This window comes from Panthera onca, chromosome A2 (genome assembly GCF_046562875.1).
Source record: "Panthera onca isolate mPanOnc1 chromosome A2, mPanOnc1 haplotype 2, whole genome shotgun sequence".
In the NCBI taxonomy this organism is placed as follows: Eukaryota; Metazoa; Chordata; class Mammalia; order Carnivora; family Felidae; genus Panthera; species Panthera onca.
In genome coordinates, this window is record NC_138340.1 from 10,106,208 (window position 1) to 10,127,640 (window position 21,433).

At 52.3% G+C, this 21,433-nt stretch overlaps 1 long non-coding RNA gene across 1 annotated transcript; it reads left to right on the top strand.

Moving 5' to 3' along the window:
* Positions 1 to 2,608: 2,608 nt before the first annotated feature.
* LOC132679781 (uncharacterized) lies at positions 2,609 to 7,667 on the top strand. The gene is made up of 3 exons (XR_009610324.1): positions 2,609 to 2,699; positions 6,704 to 6,889; positions 7,344 to 7,667. It is a non-coding gene; the product is annotated as an uncharacterized LOC132679781 (long non-coding RNA).
* The last annotated feature ends 13,766 nt before the right edge of the window (positions 7,668 to 21,433 follow it).

The window sequence follows — 21,433 nt, forward strand, 5'->3', positions numbered from 1 at the left end:
GGCACAGATTTTTCCTGGAGGGAGGAAAGGCATATGCAAAGGCCCTGCGGCTGGGACTTGCTTGATGTGTTTGAGAAACATCGAGGAGGCTGGAGTGAAAGAGGGTGACAGTGGTAAGAGATGAGGGCAGGGAGGTGACAGGGGCTATAAACTGTGGGGAGGAGCCCAGATTTTTTCCCGAGTGATGAGAAGCTGATGGAGAATTCTGACCGTGAAAGTGACCAGGTCCAACTTAGGTTTTAAAGCAATCACTCAAGCCACTATACCTTCAGGTGTTCTCAGCACCCTAAGAAGGCTGAAATTCAGGTTTCCCCAAGCCCAGGCTTCCTGGGGATAACCCAGGCCTCCCATGGCTCCCACCAGGCCTCCCTCATCCATTCTCCCTTCCCCTCCACAGGCTGTGCCCTTCCTGGCTGGCTGCAAGGAGCAGTGGGCAAAAGCTTGGGTTGTGGAGTCAGTGTTGAAATCTCAGCTCCAGCACTGAATAGCTGTGAGCCTGTGCTGTGGACCGAATGTGTCCTCCCCAGGTTCATATGTTGAAGCCACAATCCTCAGTGGGACTGTATTTGGAGATTGGGCCTTTACATGAGGTCATGGGGGGGACCATGACCCAGTAGGATTAGTGTCCTTAAAAAAATTTTTTTTTTACATTTATTCATTTTTGAGAGACAGAGAGAGCACAAGCTGGGGAGGGGCAGAGACAGAGAGGGAGACACAGAATCTGAAGCAAGCTGCAGACTCAGCTATCAGCACAGAGCCTGACATGGGGCTTGAACTCACAAACCACGAGATCATGACCTGAGCCAAAGTTGGACGCTCAACCGACTGAGCCACCCAGGCGCCCTGGGTTAGTGTCCTTTAAAGAAGAGACAGGAGAGGGTATGCATTCTCTCTCTCTCTCTCTCTCTCTCTCTCTCTCTCTGTCTCTCTCTGTCTCTCTGTTCCTGCCACATGAGGTTCAGTGAGAAGGTAGCCATCTTCAAACCAGGAAGCTCATTGTCACCACAACCCAGACCAGCTGACAACTTGATCTTGGACTTCCAGTCTCCAGAAACCGTGAGAAACAAATTTCTGTTGTTTAACAACCGCCCGGCTCCCACCCAGTCTCTAGTGTTTTGTTATGGCAGCCCCAGCAGACCGATATGCCTTGTTTGAGTGACTTAACCTCTCCATGCCTCAGTTTCTTCATCAGAAAGATGGGCTTATAAATACACCATAGAATACCTTGAGGCTCCGTAAGCAAAGAATGCATTTGAACAGTGCGTAGCGCCTCCAAAGCTCTCAGCAAATGTCAGAGTATCAGTCAGCACAGGCTTGATGAAGCCAACACGGTGGGTTGTCCCCATGACACTGGTCCATTACTGCTGGCACGTGTGGCACTCAGGAGCAGCCTTGGCAAAGCAGAGATAGGGCTGGAGGATAAACACCCCAGATCCCTCACGCCTCTGGTGGAACAACGCTGAGGCGTGTTCTTGCAAAGTGTAAAAGTCCCCAAGACCACCCTCACATCTACACCAACAGCAAGTTTGGAGTCCCTAAGACTACCCCAGTTTCGATAATCCCCGAGGACTCACTGATAGCTCTCGTACGCGACATGTTATGGTTTGTTACAGGGAAAGGGTACAGATTAACATCAACCAAGGGAAGGGGCGCGTCGGGGCAGGACCCAGGAGACGCCAGGTGTGAACATCCAGTCGGCCCCTCCCAGTGGAGTTGTGCGAACAGCGCTAACTTCTCCCAGTGACCGTGCGTGACGACACTCACGGTGTACTGCCAACCTAGGATGCTCACCCAGCCTTGGTGTCCAGAGTCTTCGTTGAGTCCGTATCACATAGACATGGTTGACCCTCCGTGTGGCTGACCTCAGTCTCCAGCCCCTCCAGAGGTCGGGCTGACACTGGGTGACCCACGCCCACCCCCCCCACCCCAACCACCATAAATCACATTGTTACTACCTAGTGTGACCAAAGCTCCCCCGTATAAATCATATTGATCGAGTAGACTGTGTGGCCCAAGGTCCCAGGTAAACAAAGATACTCTAACCAAGCAAGACATTCTAGGGCTTCCAGGCCACCTCTCAGGAGCAAAGGACAAAGACTAGACCTCTCTTTGGGTGAGGTTAATCCTTTACGGCACCTTTCTACAGTGTCTCCCAGAATTCCCCTGTGGGATTGAGCCTCAGTTGCCCACAGTAGTAACCTCAGCAGTGTGCTCGTTCTTGGCTCCGTCATTTCCCTCACTCTCCTTCCTAGGGTCACTTCCCAAATAAATGATTTGCCCTTGCAACCTGGCTTCTAGGTGAACCCACTGTTGCAGGCTGAATAACGGCCCCCCCAGAGATATTAGTTCCCGGGCTCTGGAACCTGTGAGTGCGACCTTCTGTGGCAAAAGAGATTTTACAGATGGGATTAAGTTAAGGCTCTTGAAATAGGAGATTATCCTGGATTATCTGGGAGGGCCCTAAATGCAATCATAAGTGTCCTTATAAGAGGGAAGGAGAGGGAGGAGGTCAGATGTTACACTGCTGGCTTTGAAGATGGAGGAAGGGGCCCTGAGCCGAGGGACACAGCACTGCAGCGCTGGCAGCTGGAAAAGTCGAGAAAACAGACTCTTCCCAAAGGGCTCCCAAAGGAGCAGGGTCCTGCTGACGCCTGTTTCAACCCACTGAAACTGACTTCAGGCTTCTGACCTCCAGAACTGTAAGGGAAGAAATGTTTGTTGTGTTAAGCCACCAAGTTTGTGGTGATTTATCACAGCGGCCATAGACTATTGATACACCAGCTGAGATGGGAGGTCATGCTGTGGGAACCCCAATATGTCAGTGACTTCAAAGTTTATTTCTTGCTCATGTTACATGACCGTTGGGAACCACCTGGGGCCTCTGTTTGGGTCATCCTCATAGCAGGATCCAGGCTGATGAGGCAGCAGCTATCTAGAACGTTCTTAGTCACTGCAGCAGAGGAAAGAGAGCAGAGGGTCCTGCCTCAGCCATTAAATACGCCAACCTGGCAATGACGTCATCACGTCTGCTTGCAGCTGATTGGCCAGCACTCATCGCATGGCTCCAGCCAACCCCAGGGGAGCCCGGAAGTGCCTCCCATCAGGTGCCCAGAAGGTGGAGAGCAGGGAAACATCAGTAACCCCCGCGCCCCGCCCCCCCCCCGGAACTGGATATTACTTGAGTAACAGGATGCTACAATGGACTTTTTCATTCAGGCCCCAAATAAGTAAATATAGTGCCCAGTGAGAGGCACCAGACCGCAGTGAACATTTCCAAAGTCGAAGGCTCCCGATGGGTTTCATGACTCAGCGTGAGCGGGGTCTGAAAGGCTTGGGGAAGAAGGCAGGTTTGGAGAGGGTTTTATGAGGATTTCTCCGGAGGAGGCTGTGCTGTGAGCTTCGTGCTCTCCCCATCAAGAGAAAAGGGTCAGAGCCGGGTGCCCCCCTCACTTCAAGCCAGGGAAGGAAGAACATTGGCAGGATGTTAGGGAGAATCTGTTGTGGGTCCCCTGGACTTTTGTGACCCGTGGAAGGCAGAAGAGAGGGGCTGGTGACTGCTCTGGTAGATCAAAATACAGGGTGTTTCCAGGAGGGCTTCCTGGAGGAGGTGCTGGGACTCCGGCCGCAAGCATATGACTGGCTTCAGTGGGGAGAAAGGCTGAGCAGAGAGCAGGTCCTAAGGGAGAAGCAGGGGCTGGGTGAGAGGGCTCCTTCGACAGCAGAAACAGCTCCACCAGGACCCTCTGGCTCCTGGTGTCCTGGGACTGTCATAACAAAGGACCACAGACTTCAACTACAACAATAGGAATTTCTTCTCTGCCAGTTCTGGAGGCCAGAATGGGAAATCCTGGTGTGGGCCAGGCCAGCCGCCTCTGGGAGGTCCAGGGCAGAATCTTCCCTGGCTTCTTCCAGCTCCAGTGACCCAGGCACTGCCCCCCACGCCTGGGCTTGTGGTTGCTTTGCTCTAATCTCTGCCTGTTTGCAAACTCTTCTCCCGGGGTGTCTCTGTTCTCATGTCTGTCCCTCACAGGGATACCTGTCCCTGGATTTAGGCTCACCCAGATGAGAATCTCATCCCAGGATTCTTAAATTTAAAAAAAAAAAAAAAAGTTTATTGAAGTAATCTCTGCACCCAAAGTGGGGCTCGAACTCACAACCCCAAGATCAAGAGTCGCATGCTCCTTCGGCCCCCCAGGATTCATCACTTAATCCTATCTGCAAAGACTCTTTTTACCAAATAAGGTCACAGTCAGAGGTTCCAGGGGTGAGAACGTGGCACATGTCCCTTGGGGGACCGCCACGTGACCCCCCCCTACACTCCCCTTCCCTCCTTGAGCTCAGATCCTGAGCGTTGACCGGTCGTCAACCTTGGGCTTCTCTGTGTCCCTCCGTATAGAATCCAGTTTTAGCAAGAATCCGGTTAAGTCAGTGGAGCTGGAACCTCCCCTTACTCCTGATGTTTCCTCCTAGTAATTTTCCATCCACTGCCCCCCACCCCGCTCCTTGGCTGTAAATCAGAACCGAGCCTGGTTCTACCCTGAGATATCATTTTCCCTATTGCAATAGTTTAAAAAAAAAAAACAAAATTTATCTTTATCCCTTTAACAGTTGTCCAGCTCTGGTTTTCCTTAAGTGTGACAGGAAGGGCTAGGAAGGAAGGAGGGAGGGGCGGGCCCCCACACCACTCCGGGGCCCCCAGAACAAGGAGGAGAATATTTAAGTCTAAAGCACCATCCGAGCTGGGATCTGGACATTCTCGTTCTGAATCGTGCCCAGCCTGCCTTCTGACCTCAGGTGACCATTAGAGCATCTGTGATCTGAGATGCGCAGAAAAGTCAGGAAGCTAAGAGTTTATGCAGTTAACACCCCTGCCACCACCCCGCCGTAAAAGCACGTTATACGAGCAGGAGGAACCACCCCGTGAGTTAAGGGTGGCTCCGTGCTGTTCATTTTTGTTACAGTGTCTTGATTCCAAGGTTCCTCTAGAAGTCGTTTTGTCCCCCCCTCCCCCGCACTGACCTCTCTCTACCTGCCCGTTCTGCCTTCCACTGGGCCCCCAGGTCCTCCTTCGCCCTGGGGCCCTGTCTGCCTGCCCTCCATCCATTTAACAAACGTATTGAGTCAGCAGGGAACAGCAGAAACAAGGAACCTCCCTGGTAGAGCTGAGGTTTGGGTGGGGGAGCCAGCTAAGAGACAGCCGAACGAGTAAATATCCTCGGTACATCCCAGTGAGTGCAAGTAAATAAAGCAGTAATGTGGATTTGTGGTGGTGGTAAGGGGGTGGGTGTGGGGAGGGTATCAGAGAAGGGCTTCCTGGGGAAGGGAGACCTGGAGGAGGTGAGGGAGGAGGCTTGCAGATATCGGGGAGGAGACAATCCAGGCAGAGGAAACAGCCTATGCAAAGGCCCTGAGGCAGGAATGTGCCCAGGGAGTCTGCAGAATAGTGAGAAGTCCCAGGTACGGGGAGGGGAAGAAAGTCAGAGACAAGGGCAGGGAGGTGATGGGGGTGTGCAGGGCCTTGTGGCCTCAGGGAGGACTTGGGTTTTGCTCTGAGTGAGGAAGCTGGCAGACACAATGGCCCCCCAAAGATGTCCACGTCCGAATCCTTGGAATTTGTGCACGTATTACCTCACATTGCAAAAGGGACTTTGCAGATGTGATTACATTAAGGCTCTTTGGGCAGGGAGATCATCCTGACTATGGGGTGGGCCCAATCTCATAACACAAATCCTTAAACGCAGACGGGTGAGGCAGAAAGGGGGTCAGAGAACGGCCATGTCAGAAGGTCTCTCCTGGCTGGTTTTGAAGGTGGTGGGAGAGGCCACAAGCCAGGGACTGCAGGCCACCGCTTCAGGTGGCAGCCACTGGGGAAAGGGGGACCTCCCCCCTGCAACCGCAAGGAACTGAATTCTGCCCGCACCTGAAGGAGGTAAGGGCTCCTTCCCCCGAGCCTCGCAGTCAGCTGATATCTTACCCCACGGCCCGCGATGATGCATACGTGTTGTTGAAGCAGCTAAGTCTGTGGGAACTCGCGACGGCAGCAACAGCAAAGCAAGCCAAGGTGGCCGTTAGTTCTGAGCGGAAGAGGAGCCCAAGCGGGCTCGGGTGCTCACCTGCGCCCCCTGGGGGCCGAGGGGGGGAAGAGACCGCAAGGCGAGACCAGGAGCCTGGGACCAGGCCGGACGCGACAGCAGGTGCAGGAGGGCGACGCTGGGCTGGACCCGGCGGGGCCGCGGAGGTGGGCAGAAGTCCAAGGTTTGGATGTGAGTGGAGAGAGAGCGAGAAAGGGGTCAAGTCAAGGATGACACGAGGCTTCTGACCGCGGTACCTGGAGCCCCCCGCCCTCTCCAGCCCCCTGCTTCAGCAGCCCCCGCCTCGCTCCTGTGTCCCCCTCAGATGGTTCAGGTAGAGGCCACATGCTGCCCTCGCCTCTTAGGCCTTGGCCGTGCCCTGTGGCCTCTCACGCATGGCATTTGCCTTCTCCATTCTCAAGACAGGAAGTCAGATGAGGCTGGAGAGGGGCGGAGAGCTGTCAGGGCCCCCACCCCCAAAAGGACTGGGGATCTGCCTCCTCCCTCCCATCCGAGCCCAGACTAACCGGCTCCCATTTTGCCCCCGGTCGGCGCATCGCTCTCTCCGTCTCCCTCTGGAATTTTCGTTCTCTTTACGGTAACCAAATTACCCCATCTCTGCTTGTCGCCAGGGACCGCCTGCCTCAGCGCAGCGCAGCGTGGGCTAGAAGGGCCAGGGTCACGGGGCGAGCGATTAAACCATCAATCACCCGCCGATGCTGACAGCCACCCCTCACCTGGGACCCTCCGCCCCGTCTGCGAGCCCCGGGGCCAGCGGCAACTCAAAAACAGGCCTGGAGGCCTCCGAACCCTTCAAGGTGCGGCCTCGAGAGGAACTCCCAGATCCTTGTTCGTCTGGATCCGCAGAAAGCCATCCTGGGTTCAAACTCACAGCTGCGTCTTGCTCACTTGGCCGGGCCACTTCATCGGTCCGTGCCTCAGTTTCCCCACCCGGAAAGTAGAGATCATACCATTTTCGATGCCGCTGGGGATTACATCAGTGAATGTGATAGCGTGAAGCACGTAATAAGTAGTTTCTAGGATGTACTACTGTGACCCTTGCCTTGCCTCTGGTAAACATCGGAGATCATCAACTCTTGATAGAAATCCAAGACTTCTGACTTGGGGGGTTGGTGATGGGGATCATGCCTATGCCTTCGTCCAGCTGGTGCCTCATCCAAGTCAGAACTGGGCGGGGGGGGGGGGGGGGGGAGGCTCTAGCAGAACCTTAACTCCTGCGGAACAACTCACATTTAGCGTCACTCCTTGTAGGTAACAAGCCTCCGTGCTTTGCACTGGCTGTTCCCTCTGCCTGGAATGCTTTTCCTCCACATACCACGTGACTCCTCTTTGCCTGCTCTGGAGCTTCGTGCAGATGTCACCTCCTCAGTGAGGACACCCAGTTAAAAGCGCCTGCCCCACCCACGCGGTTTTGTTGTTTCTCGAGCGGGCACGCACCCCCACCTAATGTACCGGAGGCTGTGTTTGCTGGGTCGGTCTGACCACCTCACTGGCGTGTCAGCCCGAGGGCAGGGGTGTAGCCCCTTCATCGCCCGGCACAGCACCTGGCATGAAATAAACACTCGGTGAATTCTTGTTGAACCAACGAATGAATGCATTCCAAAGCTGCTCTGGAATTGGACTGCTGTGGGCAATCCCGGGCTTTCTGGGGGTACACGGGGTGTGATAAGTCCTGTGCAGGGACCCTGCTATCGTCTTTATGTGGATCTTCCCCTTCCTTCCATCCTTCCATCCATCCTTCCTTCCTTCCTTCCTTCCTTCCTTCCATCCTTCCTTCCTTCCGTCCTTTCTTCCTTCCTTCCATCCTTCCTTCCTTCCTTCCTTCCTTCCTTCCATCCTTCCTTTCTTCCTTCCTTCCTTCCATCCTTCCTTCCTTCCATCCTTCCTTCCTTCCTTCCTTCCTTCCTTCCTTCTTTCCTTCCTTCTTCCTTCCCCCTCCCTGCCCCTCCTTCATTCTTTCTTTCTTTCCTGAGGTGAAATTCACCTAACACAAAATCAACCATTTTGAAGTATACACTTCAGGGACATTTAGCACCTTCACCACGTTGTGCGGCCACCACTTCTACCTGGTTCCAGAACATCCCCGTCACCCCAAAAGGAAACCGGCACCCATTAAGTCGCTCCCCAACTTCCCCTTTCCTCCCAGCCCCTGGCCACCACCCGTCTGCTTTCTGTCTCTGTGCATTTACTTATTCTGGACATTTCACGTAAATGGAATCGGGTCATGTGTGCTCTGTTGTGTCTGGCTCCTTTCACTGGGTTTAACGTTTTCAAGTTTCCTCCACATTGTAGCGTGTGTCAAGATCGGTCCTCCTTTTTACGGCTGAATCATATTCCAATGTATGGATGGACCACATTTGTTCATCCACTCCTCTGGTGATGGACATTTAGGGTGTTTGCACCTTTATTGTGGATCCTTAAAAGGCACCCTTTCTTCGGGGCGGATGAAGAGCACGGTGGGGGGAAGAGATGATATCAGCCCTTGCTCTGGCTTCTTTCTAGCATTCTTGTGCAGTGAGCCACCTGCACAGCTGTTCATGGCAGCCCTAACATTGTGATGCGTATCCTGACCAGCTCAAAGACCAAGGAACCAGGAGCTGCCCCTCCTCGCCTAGGCTTTCAGACTGCCAATCCCTAACCTCTCTGGCCCGCTCACCCCTGCGGAAAACCTGCCAGGGAATCGGGCTGTTTTGGCGGGTACTCCAAGTCCCCTCCTTCCTGTTGCCCCTAGCTGTGCCCCCACTTGCCTCTCCAGACTCTGGGACCCTCTGGCTGTCTCTTCTTCATGCTTTCCACCCAGCCTGGAGTCCCACACCCACCTACGTCTCCCAACCCTCTCTCTGTGTCTCCGGCACAGTGGCTATTTTTATTTTCCCTTCTTATTAAATTTCCAACTTCTGCAAACACCATGGCCCCTGCCTCGCTGCACCGCACCCCCCCCCCCACCCTTTCCCTTCGAGCGGATTTGATTCACTTGCGGTTTTATTAACAGATTAAAAAAAAAATGCAGCTGCCACCACACCGTGCCTTCTCTGCTTTCTTGGAGGTTTAGAGAAGCTGGAGGGAGGAAAACTGGGCTGTAGGTTCCCTCTGGGGGGGGGTTAAATCCAATCTACCCTCCTCCCCACAGCCCGGGATATGTAGACCTTTCTGTGTGTAGCCAAGGAGGAGGGGGGAGGGGCTGGGCAGTGAGGCCGGGCCCTTTCCTGAGTTTGAGGAAGGATTTGAGGGGTGTCAGGCCTGTGCACTGCCCCAGATAGTGCCTTGTCCTGAGGTGGAATTGGAAATTCAAAAAAAAAAAAAAAATCCACATGGAGGTCCTGCCTCTGTGGACACCGGGAGCTCACAGCTGCCCAGTTGGGCCCCGGAAGGGGGGCCTGGGACTTGGAAGCACCCGCACCAGAGCTTGGGGGGGGTGCCTCCACCCACTCTTCTTTTGGATCACTGGTAGAAGTGGGGGGGCATGGAAGGTTCCAGGCTCCCCGACACCACCTACCCTGGGAGGCCTCTCTTAACTTTTTCTCCCCAGGAGATTCCGATCCCCATCCCCGTGTCCTCCCTCCACCCCCTGCCTCCCAGAGCTGAGAGCAAATTGCTTCTTCATGCCCCCGGGGTGTTTTTCCCCCCAAATTCTTTGTGTGGCAGTCACTATGGCAACCAAGAACCCAGCTGCACTTTATTTCCTGGGGATACAGGAAGGGGGTGGGGAGTATATTCAACTGGGACCTTTCTACCCTCTTCCTTTCCCTTCTTCTGATCCTCCTCCCCCACAGGGCTGATCCAGCCTTGGTCCACTAGATGAGTAGGCTGCCTGTCTGGGTGCCCATCCTGGCTTGCTGGGCTGGCTCCCCATTGGGTTCCTCATCCATTTGAGGAAGGTTCTTCCTTTGGCCAGAGTGCTAAGGCTAAATGGTGCCCTGGATCCCAGTGGAATCCCTTTCCCCTTCTTTCTCTCTTCCCTCTTCTTCTCCACTCCCATAATCAGGCCAGGCTGGTATGGTTGGGCAGGTTGGACACTGCACAAGGGGGCACAGAGTGTGCTCGTCATGCTGTGAGTGCCCCTTTCTCCTTTGCTCAGGGGCTCCCCATGGACAAACCTCTGACCCGCTGTGGCTGACACCAACTCACAGTTCACTATTAAGAGAGTCAGTTATTTCAATAATGAATTTCAGCTCCAGTCGTGCCCCAAAGCAGAGGAGGAAAGCGAGCCTCGCCAGAAATTTGAGGTTGTGAACAACACAGGCTACAGCTCCTTTGGGACCTTAAGAGAACAAACTTGGGCGGGAAGAATTCTAGAGGGGCTGGACCTGGAGTCAAAGACCGTAGGATGTCTTGGGAGAGCCAGAGAGGGACAGGGGGTGATAATCAAAAGTCCCAAAGAGGTAATGCAGCTGGTGTAGATTGACTGCCAGATGGACCCAGGTCGATGCCCTCACCACCTACCCTGCCTCTGTCACCTGACTGGAGCCCGGGCCAGCCGGCCGAGGCATATCGAGGCGAGCCCTGTCGTCCCAGCCGAGGCCATCCTAGACCAACCTACGGCCAGCTGAACCCCAAACACGTGACAGGGCCCAACCTGGGTGAATAAAGAGTGTCCTCCGGACCCCCAGCTGACCAAAGACTCCTGAATGCGCCCAGCCAGAAGGAATGTCCGGTTGATGCGTAGACTGTGAGCCATAATTAAGGCCGATTGTCTAAGCCACTGGACTGGGGGGTTGTCTGTCACACAGCACAATGGCCTACAGGTAACTGACACAAGGCCTGACTAGCGCGGGTGCATCAGGCACACCTTGCCCTTCCTCACGGAAGAAATGGGCCCGGATTCGGTTACCATCTCCTTCCCTTTCTTACAAATTCTTCCCCGTTCCTTCCGTTCTTGATCTCTAGCCATATCCCCCTCACTCCTCCCCCCCCCCCCCACTTCCATTCAGCTACATCAGATTCTCCCACTCTCCAAGCCTGCACCCACCTCCGGGCCTTTGCACCTGCTGCTTCCCTGCCTGGAAGCACCCTCTTTCCCCAGGGTGGGTCCCTCCCTCGCCTCATGATGTCCCTGCTCACGTGTCCCCTCCTTTGAGAGGCCGTCCCTATCTCAGACAGGCGTGCCACCCTCCGGCCCCTCATCAGCTGCTTCCTCTAATTTTTATGGTTGTTACTCACGGCACTTACCACTACCCAAAATTGCCTTCTTCCCTTCCTTGTCTCACTTCTCCTTGTCCCTCCTGGTGCTCTCTGGGGCCATTTGCTCTCAGGGGCTGCCTCTGGAGCCAGTCCAACCTAAGACAGCCAAAGAAGATTCCGGATTTGGGGCAAGGACACTCAGCGGTGCCAGCTAATTCTGCTGCTCCCCGCGGGAGCCACCTCCTGTCCAGCTGCGCCACACTTAGGGATGCTAAGGTCGACTCAGGGCTTCAGATGGGGGCAAAAGAACCTTCCACAAATTTACTCCTCATCCGCCTTTTCCCTCGTGATCTCCCCATCCATGGATGAGCGCGTCCCAGATCCACGAAAAGAGTCCCCAGGCACGGCCCGACCCTCTGCACCACCCCCCACCAACCCCGCCATCATCCCAGGGGTTCGAGAATCACCGGGGGCTTCGTGGAAAAGAAAGATCATCCGTCTATAGGCATCAACATCGCTTTCCTTTAAAAAAAATTTTTTTTTTTATTTTAAACCTTCCCACAATTCAAATGTTTCTCTTATTATCTTCTGCCGAGGGAAAAAATTAATAACACGGCGCAATATAAAACACTAAATTAAAGGCATTTTGGAACCAGCAATTATTTCATAAGCTTCTCTTTTATTGCCGTGCTAATGTGCCTAATTGCTGTCTTAATGAGGACATTAATTTCTAGCTAATGTGATGTTATTAGAGAAATTGCAGTCAATCTCTTAAAAAGGGGAAAGTGCTAGAAAGCTGTCCCACGAGGCAGGGGTTCTGGTCACCCTGGGGCTGAGGGGCAAAGGAGAGGGGAGGAGATGACGCTGGGACCCAGGCTGGGACAGGAGCAGCCGGGAGCCAGGGAAGGGGAGAGGTGGGAGCGTCCCGCAGGTTGTGGGCAGCCTGGGGAGGCCCCGATCAGGGAACCAGCTGTCGCCTGGCCCGGGGCCCCAGGAGACGAGCTCCAATAGGGGAAAGTGTTGGCACAGTAGTAAAACCTAACATGGGTGGCAGGTGCTGTTGAAACATCTTATATCTATTTTTTTTTTTTATTTTTTAATGTTTATTTTTGGGAGAGACAGGGCACGAGTGGTGGAGGGGCAGAGAGAGAGGGAGACACAGAATCCGAAGCAGGTTCCAGGCTCCGAGCTGTCAGCACAGAGCCTGCTGCGGGGCTCAAACTCGCAAACCACGAGATCATGACCAGAGTCGAAGTCGGACGCTCAAACGACTGAGCCTCGAATATTTGTTTACTGTTCTTTTTTGAATGTTTATTTATTTTTGAGAGGGGGGAGGGGCAGAGAGAGCGGGAGCTAGAGAATCCCAAGCAGGTTCCTCTTTGTCAGCGCAGAGCCGGATGTGGGGTTCAAACTCACGAGCCATGAGATCATCACCGGAGCCAAAATCAGATGCTTCTGCACTGAGCCACACCCAGGTGCCCTTAGATCTAGAATATTTAGACCCACACCCGACAGAAGCAAGTCAGGATGATGAGGAGAGGGTGTGAGGGCAAAGCAGCCCAGGTTGTCACCCCAGTGTCCCTTGAAGCTCAGTCACTCGCCTCTGCCTTTTGCAAACCACCTTGCCAAGCACGCAGCCCGATAGTCTGACCCAGTAAAAACACAACAAACCACTTTTAAATTCTGACAGCTACTTACGTGAAGCAGAAGCAGAAGCCCCCTGAGGCCTGTATCCCACACTCAAAAAAAAAAAAAAAAAAAAAAAGACAACCGCAAAACGGAAGAGATGTGATTCGCTGCGGTTCAAGCCTTTACCAGTGTGGCCGTGGGGATACACACAGGGTTGCCAGGCACCATGGCAGAGGTGCTCCCCTTCACACTTTTTTACTTTATTTACAAAACCGACTTTACTTTGTTTCAAACTTAAACCAAGACGCTCACGAAGGAAACTTCTCATATGTCTACGGAGCGAGAGAGACTTATTTTAGGAAATTGGCTTTTGCAGTTGTGGAGGCTGGCACGCCCGAAATCTGCGGAATAGGTCAGAAGGCAGGAGACCCAGGGAAGTGCTGCAGTTTGAGTCCAAAGGCGGTCTGCTGGCAGAACTCCTTGCTCAGGGAACATCAGTCTTTGTTCTCTTAAGGCCTTCCGCTGATTGGATAAGGCCCACCCACAAAATGGAGGGTAATCTGCTTTCCTCAAAGCCCGTTGATTTAAATGTTAATCTCACCCAAAGAGAGGGCTTTCTCAGAAACTTCCCAAATAATATTTGACCAAATATCTGGGCACCGTGGCCCAGCCAAGTTGACATAAAATCCAACCATCCACTCCAAACTCTTGTTTTCTATTACAGTAAAGCAAGTGTGGTTGGTGCTATTTTTACATCCCCTTGGCCCAGACATCCCTGCATCTCTCTGCCCAAGGCTTTTATAGAAGTAAGCAGGGGGGTGGGGGTGGGGGGAGGCTGCAGGCCCGAAGTGCTGGGAGGGGACACTCCCAGAAGTGACTGTCATCAACAAGAGACAGAATTTTGGAGGATAAATACCCCAGCTCCCTCCTCCTCTGCAGATAGGACTCTGAAGTGTGTGCTCTCTGCTGCCCCTGGAGGTCCCCAGCAGAACTGCACCCCACTTATCACATTAGGAACCTGCTCAATGACACCCCCTATACTGGCTGCCTTCATTGTCCTGCCTCACCCTCCGTCCCCCCTCAACCTATGTTTCTTGGAATCACTTTGAAGATTAAACTTCCTGCACCTAAATCCCCCAGTCCAGGGACGGCTTTAGGAGAAACCCAGTCCTCTTTACCTTCTTTCCCATCCCTACAGCAACAAAATGTGAGTGGGTGGGAGAATGAGTGGAATTTCTTTTCTCATAAAGGCAATACGCACTCCTGATTAAATGAAAAGAATGCAGGGCCTGTCAAAGGGAGAGCGTGCTGAGTTGAGTCTCTCTCTGTGCCGATCCTCCCTTGGCCTCAATATAACCCGGCTAAGACCTGCCCGGTGCATCCACTCTGGTGTTTTGTATTCGCACTCCAGCATCTGCACGAATATCCTCTTTGCCTTTCACAAATGGGGGATCGTTGCAGACGCACTGTTCCACCCTTGCTTTTTCTCCAGTTAATTATGTAGCTTGGACACCCGCCCCAAATGGGCGCATCTAGGCCCGCCTCATTCTGCTTAATGACTGCAGAGTATTGGAAGATGTGCTTTCAGAGAAAGAAAGGATTTATCTGGAAGGCTCCGCCTGGGAGTCCCAGACCTGAGCTAATGCGATGGAGGACCACACTCCAATTCCTCTCCCATCTTTTCCAGCTCCTCTGTGCCCTGGGGATCCACCTGGACACAGTGTCTGGCCAGCCACCCCTGAGCGGGACTCGGCCACACCTGAGCCTGTGCCTGGGTCAGGGTGAGAGTTTGAGATTCCTGCTCCGGCCATCAACCATCCAGGCAGGGAAAATAAAAAAGCCAAACAAACCCCAGAGCCAAGTGCCTGCTCTGTGGGCCTCCACGCCGTGGCCCCTTGACGTCTTCTCGTGGCCTTGAACGCGCCTGACCCTCAACGATCTAGGAAGAGGCAGCGGCCAATCCATTTCCAGGCTGAGTGGGCGGGTGCTTCAGAAGGTGGGCTCTGATTGGTCCAAATCCACTGGGCGTTCCCTTTTCTTCATTGACGATTGGCTGGGGCATGGCCTCTGAAGCTGTGGGCATCCTGCCGGCTCCGCTCAGGGACGAAGTTAGGGCTTGAGGCCGGTCTTTGCAAATAAAGTTTATTGGCCCACAACCACGCTCGTTTGTTTCCGTATCTTCTCGGGCTGCTCTTTCGCGCTCAAAGGGCAGAGTAGACTAACTGCGAAAGAGACTATGCAATCTGAAAAGCTAAAAATACTTCTATCTGGACCTTTACAGAGTTTGCCGACCCCTGGGCACGTGTGTGCGGCTCTCTACCTGGGGGGTTTTCTCCTGATCCACACGTGGGACAGGTCGGAAGTGACCCTGGGAGCAGCCCTCAATCTATGATGGATGGGATCTGGAGCATGCATTCGCAGGGCCCTCTCCACTTGGGTGAGACGTCTCAGAAATACGCGTCCGCACAACGTAGCCCAGCGGAATTGAACCCCGGATGCCCTTGGCAGGGACTGCTCATTTACCCCTTGCTTTGGCTGCCCTCCTTTTCCTAGGTCATTTCTGATCTCCCCGCCAGTGTTTCCTGGATTTACTTCCCAGATAAACTGCTTGCACTCAAACTGGGCCTCTGAGTGCACCTCTGGAGGACCCCAAACCGAGACACCACATGACAAATTTCGGGTTAGGGAGAACCAGGAGAAGGGTTCCTTCCTCTTGAAAAGAGATGCGATTAAGAGATGGGCTCTTCTGCTGCTGGAACCTGTCATTTCTGCACATGACGCCCGGAGTTCTGGAAGCTGACTTCAGACCATGAAGAGAGCCAGCCTTAGGACAAAGCTAAGATGCAGGGAGGGCAGCAAAGGCCCTGAGTCGATGACATCATCGGGCCACTGAATTAATCAACCCAGGAGCTGCCCTGACTCTGAACTTACTGTTCTACAAGATGGTGACTATTATTATTATTATTATTATTATTATTACTTAGGTTGGCTTGAGTGGGGCTTTTCTTCTTCCTTTCTGATAGATGGAAAGACCTAGAGTGGGAGGGAGATGATCAGCCTAATGGAGTAAACACTGGGCTATCACCCTTGGGTGAGGTCAGAGGTGAAATCTTTGCAGCAGCCAGAACGTTTTTTGTTTGCACATAAGGAAACCCTTAATTGCCATCACTTATTCAAAAAGACAAGGCATTGGCTCATACAAGGGAAAAGTACAACAGCAGTATAACTTCAGTCATGGCTGGATCCAGGCGCTCGATGATATCACCAGGAGTCTGGGTCTGCCCATCTCCTAATTCAGATTTCTTTTGTGTTAGCCTCTCTCTCAGGCCAGCTCTCAATAAATAGTGGTGAGACGGTTCCATGCATTCCTGACTTATATCCCCACAACTTAGCAACCTTGGCAGGCAGAAAATACCTCTTTTCCAACAACTGCTGCAAAAGTCTAAGGACTGTCTCTCATCCACTCATCTTGGGTTACAGGTCCATCCCTGGACCAACCAGGAAGGGGAAATGTTCTGATAGGCCTATCTTGGGCCACATGCTCATCCCTGGAGGTAAGGGGGGGGGGGGGGTGGGGGGGGGAAGAGGGCTTCAATCCTGCCATGGTGTTCCATGTTGACCAAAAGGGGGTTAAGACATGGTTCCTCCAAGCGAAACTGTAGAAAAGGAAAGGGATGCCAGGAAAACAAAAATATCAGACTTCTATGAGTCTAGACTCTGTAGGCTGGTGATTGAAATAGTGCGGTAAGCCCAGAGCATTAAGATCTTGAACAAACGAAGTCTTGACATAACCTGTCTATCTGACTCCCGTCTCTCACATGCTGCTGTTTACTCGGGACACAATCTAGGAAGGTTTGTGCATTCTTGTGTGGGACGTCAGAGTCACAAGAGGGAGGGAGGGAGTGTGGTGACAGGAATGGAGGAGCTAGGTCAGCACCCAAGGGGTTAGCCTGCAGGAGAGGGCTGATGCTGCATTAGTCCTGCACAAGCCACGATGCTATGACAAAGAGGCCCAAAATGTCAGTGGCTCTAAGATGAGGGTCTATTTTTTGCTCATGTGAGCGTCCAGAGGTTAGCCTAGGTCCAGGGCTAGGGGCACAGTGTTGCCATGCACATCACTGGTGGATTCCTCCTGGAGTTTCGAGGAGAATCAGGGAAAAGGAAGTGGAGGGCAAAAGCTTTCCTTGAAGGACACACCGGAAGCGGCACACCGCACGAATGCTCACATCCCATTGGCCAGAGCTTAGTCATATGGCCACACTTAGCTGCAAGGGAGACTGGGAGTTGTAGTCTCTAACAGGGAAGCCATGTACCCAGCTAAAACTGAAAAGACTGATACTCAAAAGAAAGAGGAGAATGGCTGCCGGGGAGCGGGTTGGCAGGACCTGCTTCATCTGGGAAGGGGCTCTGCCGTCCAGGACTGCTGGCCCCATACAGATGGACAGGGCCATCCCCACTCTACACCCGCTCTCCATGCACACACGCTGTGTGATCACTTCACCGTAATTTATTTCAAAATTGTATTTATTCAAAAACTTTGTAAAGTTTTGCTAATTTAAACTTGTATTTTAAATCAAGTATGTATGTATGTATGTATGGATGGATGTATGTATGTATTTCCAGCACTGAACAGCAAAACATGGATAAATATCTGGCACTTAGTAGGTGCTCAGGAAAAAGGGTGACCCCGAAGCCACCGTCTCACCAAACCTGTTTCCTCTCCCCGTACACACAGGAAGACTGCCTTTCCCAGCCTCCCGTATGATAGAGAGAAAGCACGAGTGGGGGAGAGGGGCAGAGGGAGAGAGAATCCCAGCATGGGGTCCGACGTGGGGCTCGATCCCACCATCTTGGGATTGTGACGTGAGCCCACATCAGGAGTGGGTCACTCGACCGACCGAGCCACCCAGGCGCCCCATGTCCCTCTATATTTTTATCTCTAAATAGGATAATAACCGCCTCACTTCATAAGGTTGTTTTGCGGATCAAATGAAATAGATTAACATTTGAACGTTGAAATTAATTCATTTCACGAGTGTTTGAAAAGTGGAATGAATGCATGTCAATGAAATAAATTAATATTTGAGAAATGCATAGAACAGTGCCTAACAGGGGCCTAAGGGCTGTATGTGTGTTCAATATATTTTTTAATGTATAATTTCATCAAGGAGCACCCGTATACCTACAAGCCCAGTCAGGAAATAGAACATGACTGATACCTGGGCACAGATGAAATAAACACCCAAATCACACACATTTGTCGTTATTAAACTGTAATCGTTGCCTTGAAGGAAAAGAACAGGAAGCTAGGAGAATAACCAGGGAGCTAATTTAGATTAGGAGGGAAACGGGGAACGATGTCTTCGAGATATTTCATTTGAAATGGGGACATTTTGAGCCCTGCGTGGGGCTCTGGGCTGACAGCTCAGAGCCTGGAGCCTGCCTCAGACGCTGTGTCTCCCTCTCTCTCTGCCCCTCCCCTGCTTGTGCTCTGTTTCTCTCTCTCTCTCTCTCTCTCTCTCTCTCTCTCTCAAAAATAAATAAATATTAAAAAAATTAAAATTAATTGGTTTAATCATGTGTTTTATTTGTTTATTGTGCAGTGGTGGTTGATGATTTTTTTTTTTAAGTTTATTTTATTTTGAGAGAGAGAGAGAGAGAGCAGGGGAGGGGCAGAGGGAGAGAGAGAGAATTCCAAGCAGGTTTTGTGCAGTGGTGGTTGATGATTTTTTTTTTAAGTTTATTTTATTTTGGAAGAGAGAGAGAGCAGGGGAGGGGCAGAGGGAGAGAGAGAGAATCCCAAGCAGGTTCTGTGCAGTCAGCGCAGAGCCTGACGCAGGGCTTGAACTCGTGAACCTTACGGTCATGACCTGAGCTGAAGTCAAGAAAGAGTTGGTGGCTTAACTGACTCAGCCACCCGGCGCGCCCCCTGATGTACATTTTAACAAGATGGCCTTGCCATCTAAGAAGAAGATTCTGTGCAGCATCCCACACCCTGGCGGTGGGAGGGCACGTGGTAATATTTTAGAAAACTGTTTCATTACACCCACGAAAGCTGATTCTTCACGCCCCCATGACGGAGCAGTTCCGCTCCCGGGGAAGTAGTCCCAAACTGGAAACCACCCAAATGTCCCTAAGAGTAGACTGGCGGGGCTAATTGTGGGAGTCCAACACTGGGATATTGCAACACAGACGCATCTCGCAGATAATATTGGCAAAAAGAAGCAAATACAGGAGAAGAAAAACTGTCTGGTTCCATTTCTACGAAGTTCTAGAACGGGCAAAAGTATTCTGTGATGATGGAAACTGGGACAACGGTTATCCTTGGGCGGGGGGGGGGGGGGGGGGGTTAGTCGCTGGGGGCTGGGAGTGTTCCATCCTTGATCTGGTGCTGGTAAAACGTTATACTCATTTCATGAGAATTCATCGCGTGGTCTGCTTCTGACATGCCCGCTAGGCGGTGTGTTTGTCGCGCTCCAGTAAAAGATTTTTAGAACTGGGGCGCCTGGGTGGCTCAGTCGGTTGAGCGTCCGGCTTCGGCTCAGGTCACGATCTCGCGGTTCGCGGGTTCGAGCCCCGCGTCGGGCTCTGGGCTGACGGCTCAGAGTCTGGAGCCTGCTTTGGATTCTGTGTGTGTGTCTCTCTCTCTCTCTCTCTCTCTCTCTCTCTCTCTCTCTCAAAAATAAATAAACATTAAAAAAATTAAATGTTTATTTTTAAGAGACAGAGCACGAGCAGGGGAGGGGTAGAACAGGGAGACACAGAATCTGAAGGAGGCTCCAGGCTCCGAGGTGTCAGCACAGAGCCCGATGCGGGGCTCAAACTCATGAGCCACGAGATCATGACCTGAGCCAAAGTCGGACCCTCATCTGACTGAGCCACCCAGGCACCATAACTTCAAAAAAATTTAAGTAAGAGCCAGCTGGCAGGGGTGTCTGGGAGGCTCAGTTAAGTGTCCGACTCTTGGTTTCAGCTCAGGTCGTGATCTCACCGTTCACAAGTTTGAGCCCCGCATTGGGCTCTGCCCTGATTGTGCGGAGCCTGCTTGGGATTCTCTCTAAATAAATAAATAAATAAATAAATAAATAAATAAATAGTAAAACCTTGAAAATATAAATAATAATAATAATAATAATAATAATAATAATAAAGAGCCAGCTTACACACACCCACTATACCACTGGATATAGATAACAGGGTGAAACATGACAAGGCCATGCCTTCAACCAGCTCTGTTTGTGCCCTGTGGTGCTGGACCCTGAACTTGAGGATACAGTGCTGACCGGGACTCACAGAGCTACCCCCCACAGGGCACATAGATTGTATGTGGGGATTGGGGTGTGGGGTGCGGAGGAAGAAACAAATAAATCTACTCAACAAAATAAGAAAATGCTCAGGAGGCGTTCCAGGGGAGTTCTGCTTTGAGTAATTTCTGAGTAGGGTTTTGTGGGATGAATAGGAGTTTTCCATAAAGACTGGAATGGCAGACCAGGCAGAGGGAAAAACATGTGCAAAGGCTTAGGGTTTTTAAAGGATATGCCAGGTTCTTGGAGCTGTAAGTTGCTCCAAAAGGGTAGCGCAGAGGGTGATAACTAGTCAAAACCAGCCCACAAATATTTTCAGAAATATCTGGATTGAACTCCTAAGGCTTAAAAACTAATGATTAACGTTTTTTATATTGTATATTTTTATCTTGAGAGAGAGAGCGCGCGCGCAAGTGAGCAGGGGAGAGGGGCAGAGGGACAGAATCCCAAGGAACCTCCACACCCAGCACGGAGCCCAATGCGGGGCTCAATCCCACAACCCTGGGCACCGTGACCTGGACTGAAACCAAGACTCGGATGCTTAACCGACTGAGCCACCCAGGTGTCCCTAACTAATTAACGATTTTGTATAAAAATCCAGATTTCTGCCCTTCCAAGAAAACCCAGAAAAGCGGGTAACCCAGCCAGGACCTGCATCCCCACAAGGCAGTAAGAGACCAGAGCATAAGGGGAACGGGCTCTCGCATCCTCCACGGTCCCCACCACTCCCTATTGCCTCCCAACACTGTGCCTGTGGGTCCCTTAGCATCTCAACATTTGGCTTGCGTTTTACCGCTTTCCCCGTAATAGAGCGAGGTCCAGCCATACTCACATCTCTTTAAAAAAGGAAAATGAAATCCAGGAGGACTCCCTGTTCCTAACCCCCAGCTGGATTTGCCCTCTGTCTTTCCCGCCCGGCGGACCCTGTAGACGTTCGAGTTTGCCATCGCTGATGTAGCATCAGGACCTAAAGCTGGGTCACAGTGGTTTTATGTGCCAGCTCAGAAGTGTCCTTTAGGCTATGGGGAACTCTTGAAAAATGTGTATTCAATTATTCAGCTGATGGTTGTAGCGGAAGCTGTCGATGCCCCATCCAGACCCCTCCAGCCTCACCGGCTCAGCAGGCTCCCGGCTGCGGTCCAGCTGCCGCTCCGCGCGCGGCTCTCGGCCCTGGGGCTTTCTCCAAAGCTTCTGAAGCCTCCTCTGCCCCGAGCCTGGCAGGTTGCAAGTGCCAGGGAACGGCCCCCCTCCCCGGGATCGCCTCTCGACCTGACGGGCAGTTGGTGG